The sequence below is a fragment of the Zea mays genome, chromosome 5 (assembly GCF_902167145.1).
Source record: "Zea mays cultivar B73 chromosome 5, Zm-B73-REFERENCE-NAM-5.0, whole genome shotgun sequence".
Classification (NCBI taxonomy): Eukaryota; Viridiplantae; Streptophyta; class Magnoliopsida; order Poales; family Poaceae; genus Zea; species Zea mays.
This window is the reverse complement of record NC_050100.1, coordinates 193,353,611-193,370,150: the sequence shown is the minus strand read 5'-3', so window position 1 is coordinate 193,370,150 and position 16,540 is coordinate 193,353,611.

Genomic DNA, 16,540 nt, shown 5'->3' with positions numbered 1-16,540 from the left:
GAAGAAGAAGAGCTCACCGATCCTTGGGTGATCGGTGGAGAGAGGGAAAGGGTTGAAAAAGACCCGTCCTTAAGTGGACTCCTCAACGGGGACTAGGCCTTCGAGGGCCGAACCTCGGTAAAACAAATCACCCGTGTCATTTGTGTTTATTGCTTGTGATTTGTTTGTTTTCTCTTCTCTAAGTTTTCCTTGCGCTATTCTTTGTCAATATCATTTGGTGTTGCTTCAAGTTAAATTCTCATTTAGTGAAGCAACACTTCGCAAGAAAGAAACTTGACTTATTGCTCTTCTCATCTAAGCCTTCTTGCTTTACTATCCATATACCTAGTAGTTGTGTTGATCATCAATTCCGCATTATTTCAAAGCAACATTCTTTACAAGCAAAGGACTTAGCTTTTATACTCCGATATTTGTTTATCTTGTTCTAACCACTAATCAAGGGATCTAGTTGGGGGATAAAGTTTTAATTTTCAGGTTTCGCCTATCCACCCCCCCTCTAGGCGACTTTCACCAACCCAAATAGGTAAGCAAGGACACGATAAACAAAAGCTAGTCAATCCTTAGGTATAAATTGTGTAAATGCGGAAAGTGAATTATAGAATGTATAGGACATAGATGGGTCAAGGGACACTTGCCTCTACCAATCAGCTGCTGCTCAAGGTCTTCTCCTGCGAGATCTTTGGACTCCGCAACCAGACCATTCTCTATGCGAGTGCAAACATACATTCACATCTTTAATCAGAAAAGGAACAATACACCATATAAGTAAACAAATCAGTTAGACACGCACATGACATAAAGTTCGCGCTTACGATCACGCAAAACTAGCGTTAGCGGAACGGCACACGACGACGCGTGAGACCACACACGCTACGTGAAAGAACTTCCAGCTTGGCGGCACATGTATATTTAACAAGTTAAAACACGCGAGGTAACTTAATTACACATAAGCTAGTCTTTATTAAATTACTATTGAATGAACAAGTAATTACATAACTTGCGAAAGCATGCGTTAGGACAAGTCAGGTTAATGTTGTTAACATACAAGTGGTATTCTTACTATATATATAAAAGAACTAAACCATTTACGTGATCCATCGGTGTTATATTCGCAAGATGAAAATAAAGTCAAGTAGATAATAATAATAATAGGAACAACGTCGGTCGAGTTGGCTGCGCGCACCGCGCAAGCACTCGCCGCGCGCAAGCCCACACACGCCGGGGCCGCCGCGAGCAGGGGAGGGGTCGTGCCGCGCGCAGGAGCGCCACACCGCGGGTTGGCTGCGCTGGACAGGGGGTCGCGCGGGCACGCCGCACGCAAGCAGCAGGGGCCGCGCCGAGCGAGGCGCCATGGCTGGGCCGCGCCGAACCAGGGGGCGCGAGGGGTGGTGGGAGCGCGCCACGCCATGGGCCGTGCCGAGCATCGCGCAGGGGCCGCGCCGCACCAAACGCCAAGACGGGGCACCGCGCGCGCGCCGGGCGACCCGGGGCAGGGGCACGCCGCGCGGTGAGGGGGCCGAGCGCATCGGGCAGAGGCACACCGCGCGGGGAGGGGAGGCCGAGCGCGCCGGGCAGAGGGCTACGCCCAACAGCCGCAGGCGCGCCGCGCCGCGAGGGGGCTCGGGGAGGGGAGGCCTGGGCCGCGCCACGCCGAGGACCAGGAGGGTCGCGCGCCATGCATCGCGCCGAGCCAGCCGCGAGGCAAGATGAGGAGGAAAGGGGGATCATGGAGGAGGGAGAGGGAGGTGAGCTCACCACGAGAACGAAGACGACGCGGGCGGGGAGGCTCCGGGGCGGCTGCGGGCGACTCCGAGGAGAGGGAGATAGACGAACCGCGCGAGAGAGAAGAAAACGGGTGTCGTGGGGGAGATGAACAAGGAGGTAGTTTTGGGGGTGGGGGCTGACAGGTGGGCCCCACCAGGGACGGCAGCGGCGGTAACAGCCCACGCGCGCAGCGCGCGGGGGACACGGGGGGCGTTGGGGACGTCTGGGCCGCGCGCCACAAGGCTGGCCCAGGACGGGGGTGGGTCGCGCACGCGGGGGGGACTCGGCTGGGCCGCGCCGCGGCGCCGAGTTGGGCCGCGAGCCAGCCAACCAGCCCAAGAGAGGGGAGGCGCGTGGGGGCCGCGGGAGGAGCCCGGCTGGGTTGCGCGGGAAAAAAAGGCGCCTGGGCCACGAGAGAGAGGGGGGAGGGGCGGGCACGCCAGATGGGCCGCCAGGGGGGAAACGACGGCCCAAGAGAGAGAGGGGGGGAAGAGAAGGGAAAACGGGGTTTTCCCATTTTAATCTATTTTCTAAATGCATGTTTTCATAAATTCACTCAACAAACAAAATAGATGCATGGTCCGGCATGGTGCAACAACCAAAAGATTTAACCCTAGGGTTTTACTTACACAAGATGTCGAGCTAATTCTCGCTAGAACTTTGAAAAAGAACAAGGCATAGCGAGAAGAAAAAGAAAAAGGAAAGGTAACGTCCGAATTTGGGGAGTGCTGGAGAAAGAAAAAATTTAACTCTCAAATTCGGGGCGTTACAATATGTTTGGTTGCGTGGTGAGCCTCTTCATCCTGCCTCAGTGGCGAATCTAGCAAAAAAATAATGTTGGGGTCATTAAGAGCAGCTTTTATATATAATATAAATTTTCATAAACTTAAACAATGTTTTGCTAAAGGATTTATAAGTTTTATGGGGACGGTTGACCCCGATAAACCCCCTAAATTTGCCCCTGGCCTACCTCTACAGATGCAAAGATTCTCTTTGGGACTGGCTCTCGAGATACGCAGGGAATGGGTGTTTTTTCCAAAGTCAGACCTAGAGAGAAACGCCCTAACATAGACAATGCATGCTCTCGGTCAGGTTAGCAAAAGCAAAGCTATGTAGATACGAGCCAGGCTCAACCATGCATGCAACTATACATGTCATCTCGAATTTTATTTCTATAATGCAAAATCAATCCAAATGGGCTCTGATTGAGCTCAAATTTTACACACATCTTCACAAGGAAGTTTCTAAAGTATCCACAAGTTTTGAGCCCAAACAGGTTTAAACTTAAAAGTCAGATCAGAAAATTTCAAATTGACTTGGGGTTTAGTGGGATTGATATTGGGGTTTTGTCAAAAGAGAAAATTGTTAGAAAACTTTTCCACGAATTGATCAACGCATACCATAGTTTGCAATGAATTTAGGTTGCAATGAATTTAGGACATTTTCTAAACTAGAGAATAAGTGAAGGCAAGAACCAAATCAAAAATCAAACTAGAGAGGTTGAGAGAAGAAACAAATCAAAAGCAAAGATGATTAGATTTGGCACAAAATAAAAATCCAAGAGGGGCAATGTGTGGTTATGGCCACACTTTCTCAGAATTCCATAAACTTATATGACGAGGTTCAAAAAAATTAAGAAACTTCTAGCTAAAATAAGAAAGGAGAAGATTACAAACAAAGTGATGGAAATGAAAATGCTAAAAGAGATAGTTGAATGGTCCATCCCCCCTCTTATTTATAAAGGGTTATTCTTTTTCCTGAACTAACCCTAGATATATAGAGCATATTCACTCAACCACGGGTAAAATGGACCAACTCTTGAAATTTTGATCTGACGATCGCGTATTCTCCATGAAGTTGCTTCGTCTTGACACACCCTTCGTGATGACGCCACGTGTTGTCTCTGATTCCCTTCGAAATCGTGACACCTTTGATTGCCTCTAGAATCATGCAGTCGGGTTTTGAGGTCCAAACCCGATGAAACCTATGTACTGTCGCATTAGGTAGTTTTGAGGCTCTATCATCGAAAACCATGCGGGTAGCGTACTCCATCCATATGTGCCCCACAACCTGGACAAAGTGTCTCACCGGTCTCCAACCGCGTCGACGACACTATCCGCCCCACCATGTCCTTGCGCTTGTCAGTATCCCCAGGTGTCAGCCACCACGAATAGTCAAGACTTAGCGCTCGTCCTTCACCGCTCTTGGTCCATCGGTGTGAATCTGCATGACCTTCACCTTCGTCGTCGACCACCGTCTCCTGACTCCACACATGTGCACCAGAACTCAAGAGACATATTGAAACAACACACTCATGCCCCGGATAGTCCACCCGACTGAACCAAAGACGCCACACTTGTGGACAATCACTCATCACAACCTGGATCATAAGGACACAAGTTCGCATAATGTAAGCAAGAAAAAGTAATATAGAATAATAGAAAGAACACAAATTTTGTCCCTATCATCTGTTCTAGTGGATGTGTTTGTGTGCGCGAACAAAAGGTTTGTACCAGTTATGCCACTTGCGAGTCCACATGCATGCTTGGCTGGACCGCTGGATCGGAGCTGGAGCGCTAGCTAGCGCCACTTCTGCCTCTGGGATTGGTACCTGTTCTTTCTGCCTTTCACACATGTCGTGTTGTAGCTGCAGCCTGCAGGGGTAACGAAGGTACTATATCCATGAAAAAAATGGCCAACAAAGCATGCATTGATGCATGCTCGTGCTGTATGCATAATCTATGTACGTGAGGTTGTAAGCTAGTGGTAGGTTATTGCTATCTAATTGTCTTCCGCTTAGGAAGACTAGGTTGCGGAGTCGACCCGGATTTGAATCGCCAACGGCCAACCCGGCCGACCAGATTCTGCACCAACACCACTGAACCACCACCGTCAATCCATTCTGAATTCCGATCAGGCTCTGGACCTGTCCGATCTGATCATAACGAATAGAAGCTCCTTATTATAAAAATTATTTGTGGCTTCTACGGTCTGGCACACCTGACAGACTATATATACATACTCCTATAGAAGTATTGAGCCCAAGCTAAGAATAGCTCCTGCTGCATGCGCAGGCTGCAGCTAAGTTGACCTTGCGCGCGAGAGCTAGTACCTTGTATTGTACGGCTATCTACTGCATATATTTGCATGCATGGGGCGACGGCCATCTTTGCTTTTCTGCATCCCCTAGATCCTATACTACTACTACTGCAATCTTTCGTTTGTTTACTCGAATAGCCCTGTGGCCTGCTTGCTTCTGCGTTCTGAGCTAGCGGCACAGCTCAAGTAGCAGCTTGTGTTGCAGCTGCTAGCCTGCTTACGCCGGCCGCCGTTCCGGTCAGGCGGTCAGCACGGAGCCAAAGCAGCTTGCATGCCTTCCAGCTGATTCCTGCAAGCGCAACTAGCTAGATATATAGCTGTAGTAGATTGTTTCGAGATTTGCACATACGGTGTGTGCCGGTAGATTTCTCGAATCATGCATGCCTTCACGTGTATTAAAGCCTTGTTCCGTTATTGATTGAAAAAAAAAAGAAGTTTGTCTTCTTTGGTATTTAAACCCACTCAATTTCACTCAATCCACCCACTCAATTCCACTCAATCCACATGAATTAAGAGCTAATCGAAATAAATCTAATGAGATAGATATTATATGGGTATCATACAAGGGAATCCCGGCAGAAATACACATGGATCGGAGGAGATGCAGGGGGGCCGGGGATCATTTAAGCACGCGCGCCACACTCTTGCAACGCGCCCATGCCTGCATCTGCTGCGTCTCTGCATGACTGGATCATATCATGGCGATGGGAACATGAGTGCGCGGTGCCCCTGTACGTGTGCATGCAGCTGCAGCGACGCGCCACATGCGCCACAGTCGCGTTGGTCCCCGGCTGCCTACGCCCCCACGGAGAGACCGCCATGCCAGACACCTTGGCTAGCTCTCGATCGCTCCATCTGATGCATGCCTAGCCTAGGTAGGTCTGCGAATGGATTGTGTTAAATTAGGTCGTTTAGTGTATTTGGTTTTCTTCTGTGACTACATTTTGGATGGGTCTTATATGGGTTAATATTTTATTAGAGAATCAGGTTGGAGTGTTGAACTAGGTTTTGTTGGGGTTTTTTGGGGGGTGGGGGTGTGTCTGTTGGAAATAGGTTGAGTCCATTGTTTTGGCAATATAATGCAAGTGCGGAGAATAACTCATATTTTCTGCCTGGGCGTCTGGCATTTCTTTTAATTTGTCCGTTTCTCTTCACCAAGAACAGTTAAAAGGAGATAGAGGAGTACCAGCTGTGGACTGTTGCACGCGTACACACGTACGTACCCTATAGCTCCGGGGACCAGCTAGCTGCTGCATGCTCGAGAGACCGACGAGCGCTAGCGTCCGGCCGGCCGGCCGTAAGGACATGGAATCTAGCTGCGGCAGTGGCATCAGTCCGATCGTTGTTATTAGCCTGTTACAGAGGAGAGGCGAGCATACATGCATGCATGCGCCCGGCCGGCTGCAGACAGAGAGAGAGAGAGAGAAGCGAAGCGATTACTCTCTAGCCATTCTGTATTAATTTGCAGCCGGTCTGCAAATCTGTTCTGCATTTCTGCAAGCTGCATGCCCCAATGCAACAGAGAAAACCTATTGCGTCAAAAACAAATCTGCAATTTTGCAGGGAGGTGCATGCCGCGCGCCTAGAGTGCTGGCTTCCTTCTGCCACGTTCTGCAAATCCCAGCGCGCGGGAGGAACTAGATAGCCATCTCCCAACGAACTCATCATCAATTCATCATCAAAGATCATTAAAGAGGTCTCGCTTGCGTTAGGGTTAGTTGCACGAGAAGTACTAGGCGCAAAAACTGTCTCTCCTGCCTTTTTCAAAACAAAAAAGAAACAGGATGGGTTGGAGAACAGACTAAGGCTTTGTTGGATTATTATTATTCCATGTGTATTAGAGGAGACTAGATAGAAGAAATTAAGAAAGATTTTAACTATTAGAGATTTAAACTCACTTAATCCCTTCTAATTCATATGAATTGAGATTAAAACGAACATGTCCTAAGGGCATGCATGTACAACACACATAAATGACTCTCGTATCTTAAGGAGTATCTAAAGGGGTAAGTGTAAAAACACAAAAGACGTATTTTGACGAAGTAACGTCTCTAGCACGGTTCTCTAAGTTTAAATATAGTTAAACTTATACAACTCATATAAATGATTTGTAAGGGGTTCTACTGAATAAGATACAATACTTAGATACATTGGATTGTATGAACGAGTTAACTATATGTATCTAGTGTTTGGACAACCGAAATATAGTATCTAAATTATACATGCTCTAATCTGTGTGCGCATATAGACGTGCTGAATCATATTTCATTATTGCACATATAACTGATCGAGATGCTCCCATTACCAGATTTTTTGTCATGCTAATTGGATGGAAACGTAACAGCTGGCCGGTGACACTAACTTGCTGTAGCTATCTTTAGTGTTCCCCCACGTTCTGAAAAAGGTTTATTTACCTGTGCGCCCTGTCCACGAACAATGGGTGTGTAGGCACGAGCACTAGCTGAGAGAATGGGATAAAGATGGACGACCGGCCGCAAGGGCATATCTCTTAGTTTGCGTGGAGCTAGTGCCCAGCAGCACCAGGCTTTATTAAGGGGTGTTTGGTTTATATATATATATATATATATATATATAGGGCGGGTATAACGGGAGCCCTGGGCTTCCAATAGTTAAAGGAAGCTCAGGCCGACCACCCCTGCAAACTGGTTCAACCAGCGCGCCCAAACAGACTGTCGGGTGCGCCACCTGCCCCACGTCTGTTAGCGCAAAAAAAGGATTGCATGCATGAGTCAAACACGATCCAATGCATGCGCATAAATTTAGGAAAGATATGTGCGGCAGTTTCTGTTTTTAAAATCCTTTATTTCCTCCATAAATTTAGGATCGTTGCAACAGCCATGCAGCTAGACGCGTAAGGACCATTTTATGATATATACTGAGACTAAATATGCTACACTGTGTTAATAATTATGCAATTCGATATACTGCGTAAAAATCTGTTACCAGCTGCATGCACACGAATTTATGATAAAAATAATGTGCAATGAAAGGAAATGAATTACACGCATAGAAATAAAAAATCGTATTTAATGTTTTATTTCCTTCATAAATATAAGATCCCTCCAACAGCCATGCAGCTAAAACACATTAAATCTAATTTATGATATATACTGATACAAATTATACTACATGGTGTAGTTATTTATGCAATTCGTTACACTGCGTAAAAAATCTGGCATGTTGTTCACTGGTGGACGCACCTCCGGGTTGGAGCGTAATAACCTTAAGTTTTGAGCATAAAATCCCTCAATTATAAGCGTATATGCCGAGCCAATGTGAGAGGTTGATAGCTCTAGTAGGTTGTTATTACGATCCTATTTTTATGGTAGATCCGAAAAACATGGCAGTCGCATGCATGCGGTTATACAGATCCTAAAATTATGGCAAAATGCATGCATGAGTCAAACACGTTCCCTTGCATGCGCGTAAATTTAGGAAAGATATGTGTGGCGGTTTCTATTTTAATGCTTTATTTCCTCCATAAATTTAGGATCGCTGCAACAGACATGCAACTAAAACTCGTAATGACCATTTTATGCTATATACTGATACTAAATATGCTACACTGTGTAGATAATTATGCAATTCGGTATACTGCGTAAAAATCTGCTACAGGCTGCATGCACACGAATTTATGATGGAAAGAATATACAATGAAAGGAAATGAATTGCATGCATAGAAACAAAAAATCACATTTAATGTTTTATTTCCTTCATAAATATAGGATCCCTCCAACAGCCATGCAACTAAACGCATTAGAACTAGTTTATGATGTATACTGAAACAAATTATACTACACGGTGTAGGTATTTATGCAATTCCTTACACTACGTAAAAAATCTGGCATGTTGTTCACTGGTGGACGCATCTCCGGGTGGAGCGTAAAAACCTTAAGTTTTGAGCATAAAATCCCTCAATTATAAGCGTAAATACCGAGTCAATTAGAGGTTGATAGCTTTAGTAGGTTGTTATTACGATCCTATTTTTATGACAGATCCGAAAAACATGGCAGCCGCATGTATGCGGTTTCTATTTTTATACAGATCCAAAAATTATGGCAAAATCGTGGGAGTTTCCATTGCATGCGCGCAAATTAAGAACAACATAAATCAAGGAATTGCCTTTCCAATGTGCATGCAGTAAACTGATATACGAACTCTGTGTTAAAGCATAAAATCATACAGTTTTTAGCGTAAATAATACATGTGGTAGGCATAAAACACAATAAACGAAAAGAAAAATGCGCCGGACCAGAGGATGTCACGCGCGATCATCGCTGCGCGCATCTCGCCCCTCCTGTGACGTCGCTCGCTCGAACATCGCGCCTCATGCGTCGTCGTCGCTACTCGCACGTCGACGGGCGTCGCTTGCTCGCCGGCCTTGGAAGTGCCGCCTCCTCGGGGCTTCGGGGACGCCGCCGCTTGCCTGCACAAGGGCCTCGCTGCGGATCGAGGAACCTCCGCCACCGCGCGTCGAGGCAATGGAGTTGCGGCCACCGGCCTGGGATCCGCCGCCGCTCGCCCTCTGGATCGGGGGCCGCCACCGCCGGCCTGGGAACCGCCGCCACCGCATGTCGAGGTCGGGGAGCCACGGCCACCGCAACCACTGGTCGGGGTCCACCGCCGCACGCGCTATCGGGCAACCGTCGTCGCTAATGAATCGAGATGGGGCGTGAAAAACTGAACCCTAGCACTCCGGGTCTTGTTTTATAGGCGTCCGGATGTGGTCCGGCTCGACCGGATTGCACTGTCTGGCCCGGGCTTCCTTTAGTTATTGGAAGCGCAGGGCTCCTAATATATATATATATATATATATATATATATATATATATATATATATATATATATATATATATATATATATATATATATATATATATATATATATATATATATGGACTAATTTTAAGTGTCTCTAATTTATTTTATTTTTGTCACTAAATTATTAAATAAAGAAACTTTTAGTTCCTATATTAATAATTTAGAGACTAAAATAAAATAAAATAAAATAAATGGACTAAAAGTTAGTCACTAGAAACCAAAAGTGTAAAATGGAGAGAAATAAAGCAGTCTGGATTAGCATCAGCCATGCAAGTCTACGAAACTACTAGTAGAGGGCATGGATATTGGAGGACAAGATTGGGGAGAGATGGATTGGGATGCTGGTCCTCCCATGTGGGTGCTCCACTGCTTTTGGCAGCTTCATGTGGTTTTTATATTGGTTTTATTACTTGGCAGCTTGCTCGTGGAAGCAGCGGATTATGGATGGGCCAGCTTCACATGCATGAGCCAAAAGCAACACCTACGCGAGAGACAGTAACGAACAGCTCCAGTGTAAAGTGAACTCCGTGATGTGATATAACATAGTACCTCTGGATTTGTGGATTGGCAAAATCTAACGGCGTGCCCGGCCGTATGCTCAACCAGCATCTACTGTATGATTAATTATATATCCAAGTTGCATATTATTACCTCAATAAAGAAAATAGCACATGAATGAACAGAACTACCATTACGTATAGTAAAAAGTATATAATAATATACAAAGCATTTACCATGATGAACATGATAACATAAACCATATGTGTTAAATATGAACCTGCTAAATGTTACTTATAATATATTGATGGTCTAAGTTAAAAAAACTGAAGAGAATACTAAAACGGTATACTTTCATAATCAGAAGTATGCACATCAAGTTTGCCAAATTACCATAACTATCATCACTTTTACTAACTACCAAATATGATTATGTCAAAATTCATGTGCACAGTTCCCATTTAAACGTTAAACAATCATGTCGTTTAAACCCTGAACGTTTTATTTGGGCTTGTTCGGTTGAAGGTGGATTGAAGGGAATTAGAGGAAATTAAATCCCTTGCTATTCAAAACTGAATAGAAAGGGATTTAACCCCCTCAATCCCCTCCAATCCTCATGCAATCGAACAAGGTCTTAATGGTTTGTACATTTAAATGGAGAGTAAAATCCATTCGTCTATTGCACTATTGAAATACTATTCATAGTACTGCTTTTTTCATATTGCAATCGCTTTCTTCATTTTTTCCGATTCTTAATATTTTTTGCTTGGTTGCAATTTGTATCCATGTGATATCCAAATAGTACCTAGGATTTTCTTTCTTGGGGGCTTTCTATTACCCAACAGAACTTGTTTGGGAACAAGGAAATTGGAGGGGCTAAAATCCCCTTACTATTCAAAATTGAATAGTAAGAGAATTTTGGCCCCTCCAATCCCCTTCATTACTCTTGCTCCCGAACATATACCCTATGGGCTAGTTTAGGAGCGACAAAACCGAAGGGGATTGAAGGGGCTAAAATCTCCTTCTTATATAATTTTGAATAAGAAGGAGATTTTAGCCCCTCCAATCCCCTTCGGTATTTGGACTCCCAAACTAGCCCTATAGGCGTTTCATCTCTAAGGGAATGTTTGCCCTTAGGGCTAGTTTGGAAACTCAAATCCGTTTCGGGATTGAAGGGGGCTGGAGAGGAAATTAATTCATTTCCACCTCAATCCCCTCCAATTCTGAAGGGGATTTGAGGTTCCCAGAGTAGCCCAGGGCGAGTTTGGAAACCACAAATCTGGAGTGGATTAGAGTGGCTAGAATCCCCTTGTTTTGGTATTCCTGGTTTTTATATATGTTTAGAAACCATAACATCTGGCATTCATGGTTTTATTTATATATGTTTCATTAACAAGAAATATTTCGGTATTGTAAAACGTTCAACATTGCACATAAAATAATATGGAGTCTTATTAAGATGATAATGTTTTGGTATTGTATGCTTTTCGCCTATCTTTTTTTTGTATATATGTTGAAGAAAATTCTTTTTCATCTATACAGGGGTACGGTGCACCTATATATGTATATATTGCCATTATTTTGTCGTCACGATTCACGCACAGGAGAAGATGAAATAATCCATGCTGATCCATATGGGCAAGTAAAATCGGCTTGCGATTGATCATATCACCGGCGATCACGCATCTGCGACAGCCACGGCAAGCAGCAAGAGCTGTAGCTTTGCCAGAATCCCATGCACGGCTTTGATAAGGCCGGCGCGGTATACTAAAAAATCCCCTGTGTCCCCGTACATGCCCCGGGAGACCAACTGGGCAGTCGGCAGGGGAAAGCATAGGGGGATAGGGCGCGCGGGAGGAATTTGAGGAATCAAAAGTGCATGTGTAGCACGGCGATGTGGAGGGGGAAAAGAGAAAGTGGCATGCAGCAGTGTGTACTGTGTAGTGTGCAATTGAATGCGTAGAGGATCTCTCTCCTGCTGCTGCTGCTGACTCTTTTGTTGCCGAGCGCGGGGCTGCTGATGGGATAGTGTGAGGTCAAATCACCAAAAAGTACTGGAAAAGCCTTCCCTTCCTTCATTGCATTGCATTGCATGCCCTCCTCCATGGCTCCATCTCCATGCCTTAGCGTTTCTGACGTGTAGTACATTCACCTTCTTCAATGCACCCGGCCCGTCCCATGAGCTTTTCATCGCGGCAAAGGTATCTATCGCGTCCGTCTACAAGCAGGAGCGGGTTCGTTGCACCAGTTGGAGATGTGAGTGATACGTTGTAGCCATAGCTGCCTAGCTAGCTAGCTACCGGTACCGGACATGTAGCTAGGGCAACTGTTGCGGCCACTTACTCGACCCGCGCGCTGTAGCGCCTCAATGGCGAACCGGATCGGAGAGGGGAGGAGCGGAGCGAGAGGACCTATAGCTAGCTAGCTAGCTGATCGATATCGAACCAACGACAACCTGCAAAAAGGCTGCAAGCGTCACATGCAATTGCAGAGAGTAAAAAAAATACAGGCACGCATGGCATGTAGTACGTAGGAGTATACACGTATACGCATGCAATGACGAGCTGTTCTCTACTGCATGCCTTCACATAGATCGGCTGATCTGCTAATTTCATAGACAAACTGCCGGGGCGATTCCTGTGTGTGAACTGTGAAGACAAACTAAAATGGGGTGACTGATTATTAACGCGTGAAAGGCCAAAAGTCTGAAACCAATTAACGCACACGTCCCTTTCGCGTTTTTTTCCTTGGTTCTCGTCCCGGCGCGTGGCTCCTGCTGGTCGCCTGCTCGATCGTCGTCGTCGTCCTCATCCTCCTCTCCGTCCGGGGACCTCTGCCGCGCCATGCCGCCTGCCCCGGCCGCGCCTGCTGTGCAGTGCAGTGCTCAGTGAACTGCTCCTGCTCCTGCCGGCCGCGCCTCTCGGGAATAACGATGGAATACTGCTGGGACTGGGATCCATCATCCAACAGCTAGCAGCGCCAGCGAGCTATGAGCATGCATACTACTACGCATTTTTTTCAGGCGGTCACCGCGTGCTCTGATTTTCACCACGGTGGGTAACTTGTTCGATCTGATACTCTACGTCAGTTTTTCTCATAAAATTTCCTTTGTGGAATGAGTGCCCTTATTACCTCAGTACATGCATGCGTGGTCTTCGTCAAATTAGATTTATCGTCGTTTGTTAGGTGGTCGTCTCTGTGAAACTTTTTGGGTGTTCCATTATGCAGTTTTAATGCTGCACTGTTCACTGATTGCAAATTTCTTCAGAGAAACTGTTCACTGATTCCGGCACTACCAGTGCCAAACACTTCAAGGTATGTACTGTGTACTCACTACTCAGCACTCCTTCGTTATCATAGGACTATGAGCAAAGTGAATCGTCTCGAGCAAGCAAAACGACCCACCATCAGTCCATGAGTACGTTGTTTCCATAGTTATAGCAATTCAAATGATAACGAACGATTTTTTGTGTGTGTGTATATCTAGAGATATGATGATTATTATTTCTACAAGCAACGATTTCTAGCTTTTACCACTGTGTGGTGGGTGAAAGCAAGAATGCCTTTACCGACAATCACTTATATATAGAAGTCCTCAGCTTTGATCTTAATTATATTAGAGGCACCAAAGGAGAGGTTAGTTTTTTGCAGCGTATTATCGGGTGCACAAGGTACCGATGGTGTCCAAGTGCACAAATTCCATCTCGAATCACTACAGTAAAACGATGGACATCCGATGGCCAGCTTATGTCCGACAGCTTCCTACAAGACCGTCGGACATAAGCTTATGTCCGACGGTCACTGCTGGCCCTCGGAAATAAAACTTATGTCCGACGGCTTTCCTGCTGGCCCTCGAAAATAAGTTTATGTCCGACGGCCGAGCTGGTAGCCGTCGGACATAAGGTTTTTTAACGCCCGTAGGCCGCGCGCGCCGTTTCATTTCGCGTTTTCCTCTCTGCCGCGCGCTGCTATCTGCCATCGCCGCCACCGACGCGCGTGCCTGCCTGCGCGTGCCCGCCGCCGCCCACATGCAGCGCCCGTGCCCACCCACCGACGCCGCCGGCGCGTGCCCGCCGACGCCCGCGCGTGCCCTCCGACGCCCGCGCGTGCCCTCCGACGCCCGCGCGTGCCTGCCTGCCGCCGACGCCAACGCCGCCGCCGCCCGCCCGTGCCTGCCGCCCCCGACGTCGCCCGTGCCCGCCGCCGCCGCCGTCCGGGTAGCTGTCCCGGCGCCGGCTGCCCCGACTCATCCTCTGTCCCGCCCACGCCGACCACCGTCCCGCCGTCAAGCCTAAGTGAGTATTTTTAATTTTGTTAATATATATATTATTTTATAGTTGTCTTTTTTCAGTATTAAAATTTTTGTATGTTTAATATTGTTTAGCTTGTTATGTCCGACGGTTGGAATTTGATTATGTAATAAATTTAATTTGTTTTAATTTACTTAGTGATGTTTTAGATAATTTAAACTTTTAATTTTCGAGGGTTTTTATTATGCCCTCGAAAATAAGGTTAATTTATATAATTTGGCACTCGTGGCAATGTTATTTCGTATATATTATATGTTATTTCGTATATATTATATGTTAGTGGTAGTTTACTTAGTGGTAGTTTACTTAGTGGTAGTTTATAGGTTATTTTAGTTTACTTAGTGGTAGTTTATTAGTTTAACTACGTAATTTACTTATTCTTTTCTATAGATATAGGGGTGATTTACTTAAATAATCAAGTAAACGTAATCCAGTTACCTCATGGAGGAGGATCGTCGGTGGATGTATGAAGGTTGGAAGAAAAGAGGTGCTCTATCAAGTGAGTGGGTTGCCAAGACTGACGCGTTTCTCGACCGTGCTTTTGCTCGGTCAGAGACTAGAACCGATGTTAGGTGCCCTTGTACCAAGTGTCGGAACATTTATTTCCTTGACAGGAGGACTATGTCGATAGATCTTTGCAAGAACGGTTATATGCCAGGCTATGAGGTGTGGGTGCACCACGGTGAGGACCCACCTCATTGTATTGTATCAGAAGTTCAGTCACATGAAGAGGAGGACTACGATAGGATGGAAGAGATGTTTGACGATGTACGCCATGAGCTTCTAACCGTCGATTCGGAGAACCCCGGTCAACCCACCGAGTATGAGGATCCAGCTACACCTGAGGTTCAGAAGTTCTTCAAGCTCCTTAAAGCTGCCGAAGAGCCGTTGCATGAGCACACAAAAGTGACTGTCCTTGTATTTGTGACTCGACTTATGGCTATTAAGTCTAAGTTTGCATTCTCAAACAACTGCTACAAGGAGCTTTTGAACTTGATCAGTGATGTACTTCCGGAGAATCACAAGATGCCAAATGACATGTATTAGTCCAAAAAGTTGTTATCTGGGCTCGGTATGGACTACGAAAAAATCGATGTCTGTGATAATAATTGTATGCTTTTCTGGAAGGAGACCGTGGGTGAGAAGAAGTGTACTGTTTGTGGTGAGCGTAGATTCGTTGAGGTTGAAAATGACGATGGTTTGACCGTGACTACAAAGATTGCACGTAAGCAGCTTCGTTACATGCCTCTTATACCTCGGTTGAAACGTTTGTTCATCTCCAAGAATACAGCCAGACACATGAGGTGGCACAAAGAAGGGGTACATGAGAATCCAAATGTCATGGTGTACCCAGCTGATACAGATGCATGGAAGGCACTAGATGCTTTTGATTCCAGCTTTGCTAATGAAGTGCGGAATGTCCGCTTCGGTTTGGCAACAGATGGTTTCTCGCCATTCAATCTAACTGCAACGTCCTACTCATGTTGGCCTGTCTTTGTTGTTCCATACAACCTTCCACCAGCTCTTTGCATGAAATATGAATTTATTTTCTTGTGTCTTGTAATACCTGGTCCGACTCATCCTAGAACAAAGATCGATGTGATGATGAGACCCCTGATTGAAGAATTGAAAATTTTGTGGGAAGGAGTAGAGGCGTACGATTGTTACAAGAAACAGAAGTTCAACCTGAGAGCCGCATTTTTATGGTCTATTCATGATTTTATGGCTTATGGTATATTTGCTGGATGGAGTTGTCATGGGATTTTGACATGTCTGATATGTGTTGAAGACAATTTATGCTTTCGACTAAAGTTTGGTGGAAAGGTATGTTACTTCGATTGCCATAGATGTTTTTTGCCAGAGGATCACCCGTTCAGGTTCGATAGGAACGCTTTTAAAAAGGACACGATTGTGACGAGGGGACCACCCAAGCGTCTAAGTGGTCCAGAGATTCTCGCGAGACTTAATGATTTGAAACTAAACGAACATGGAAATCGTTTTGAAGGTTATGGAACCGAGCATAATTG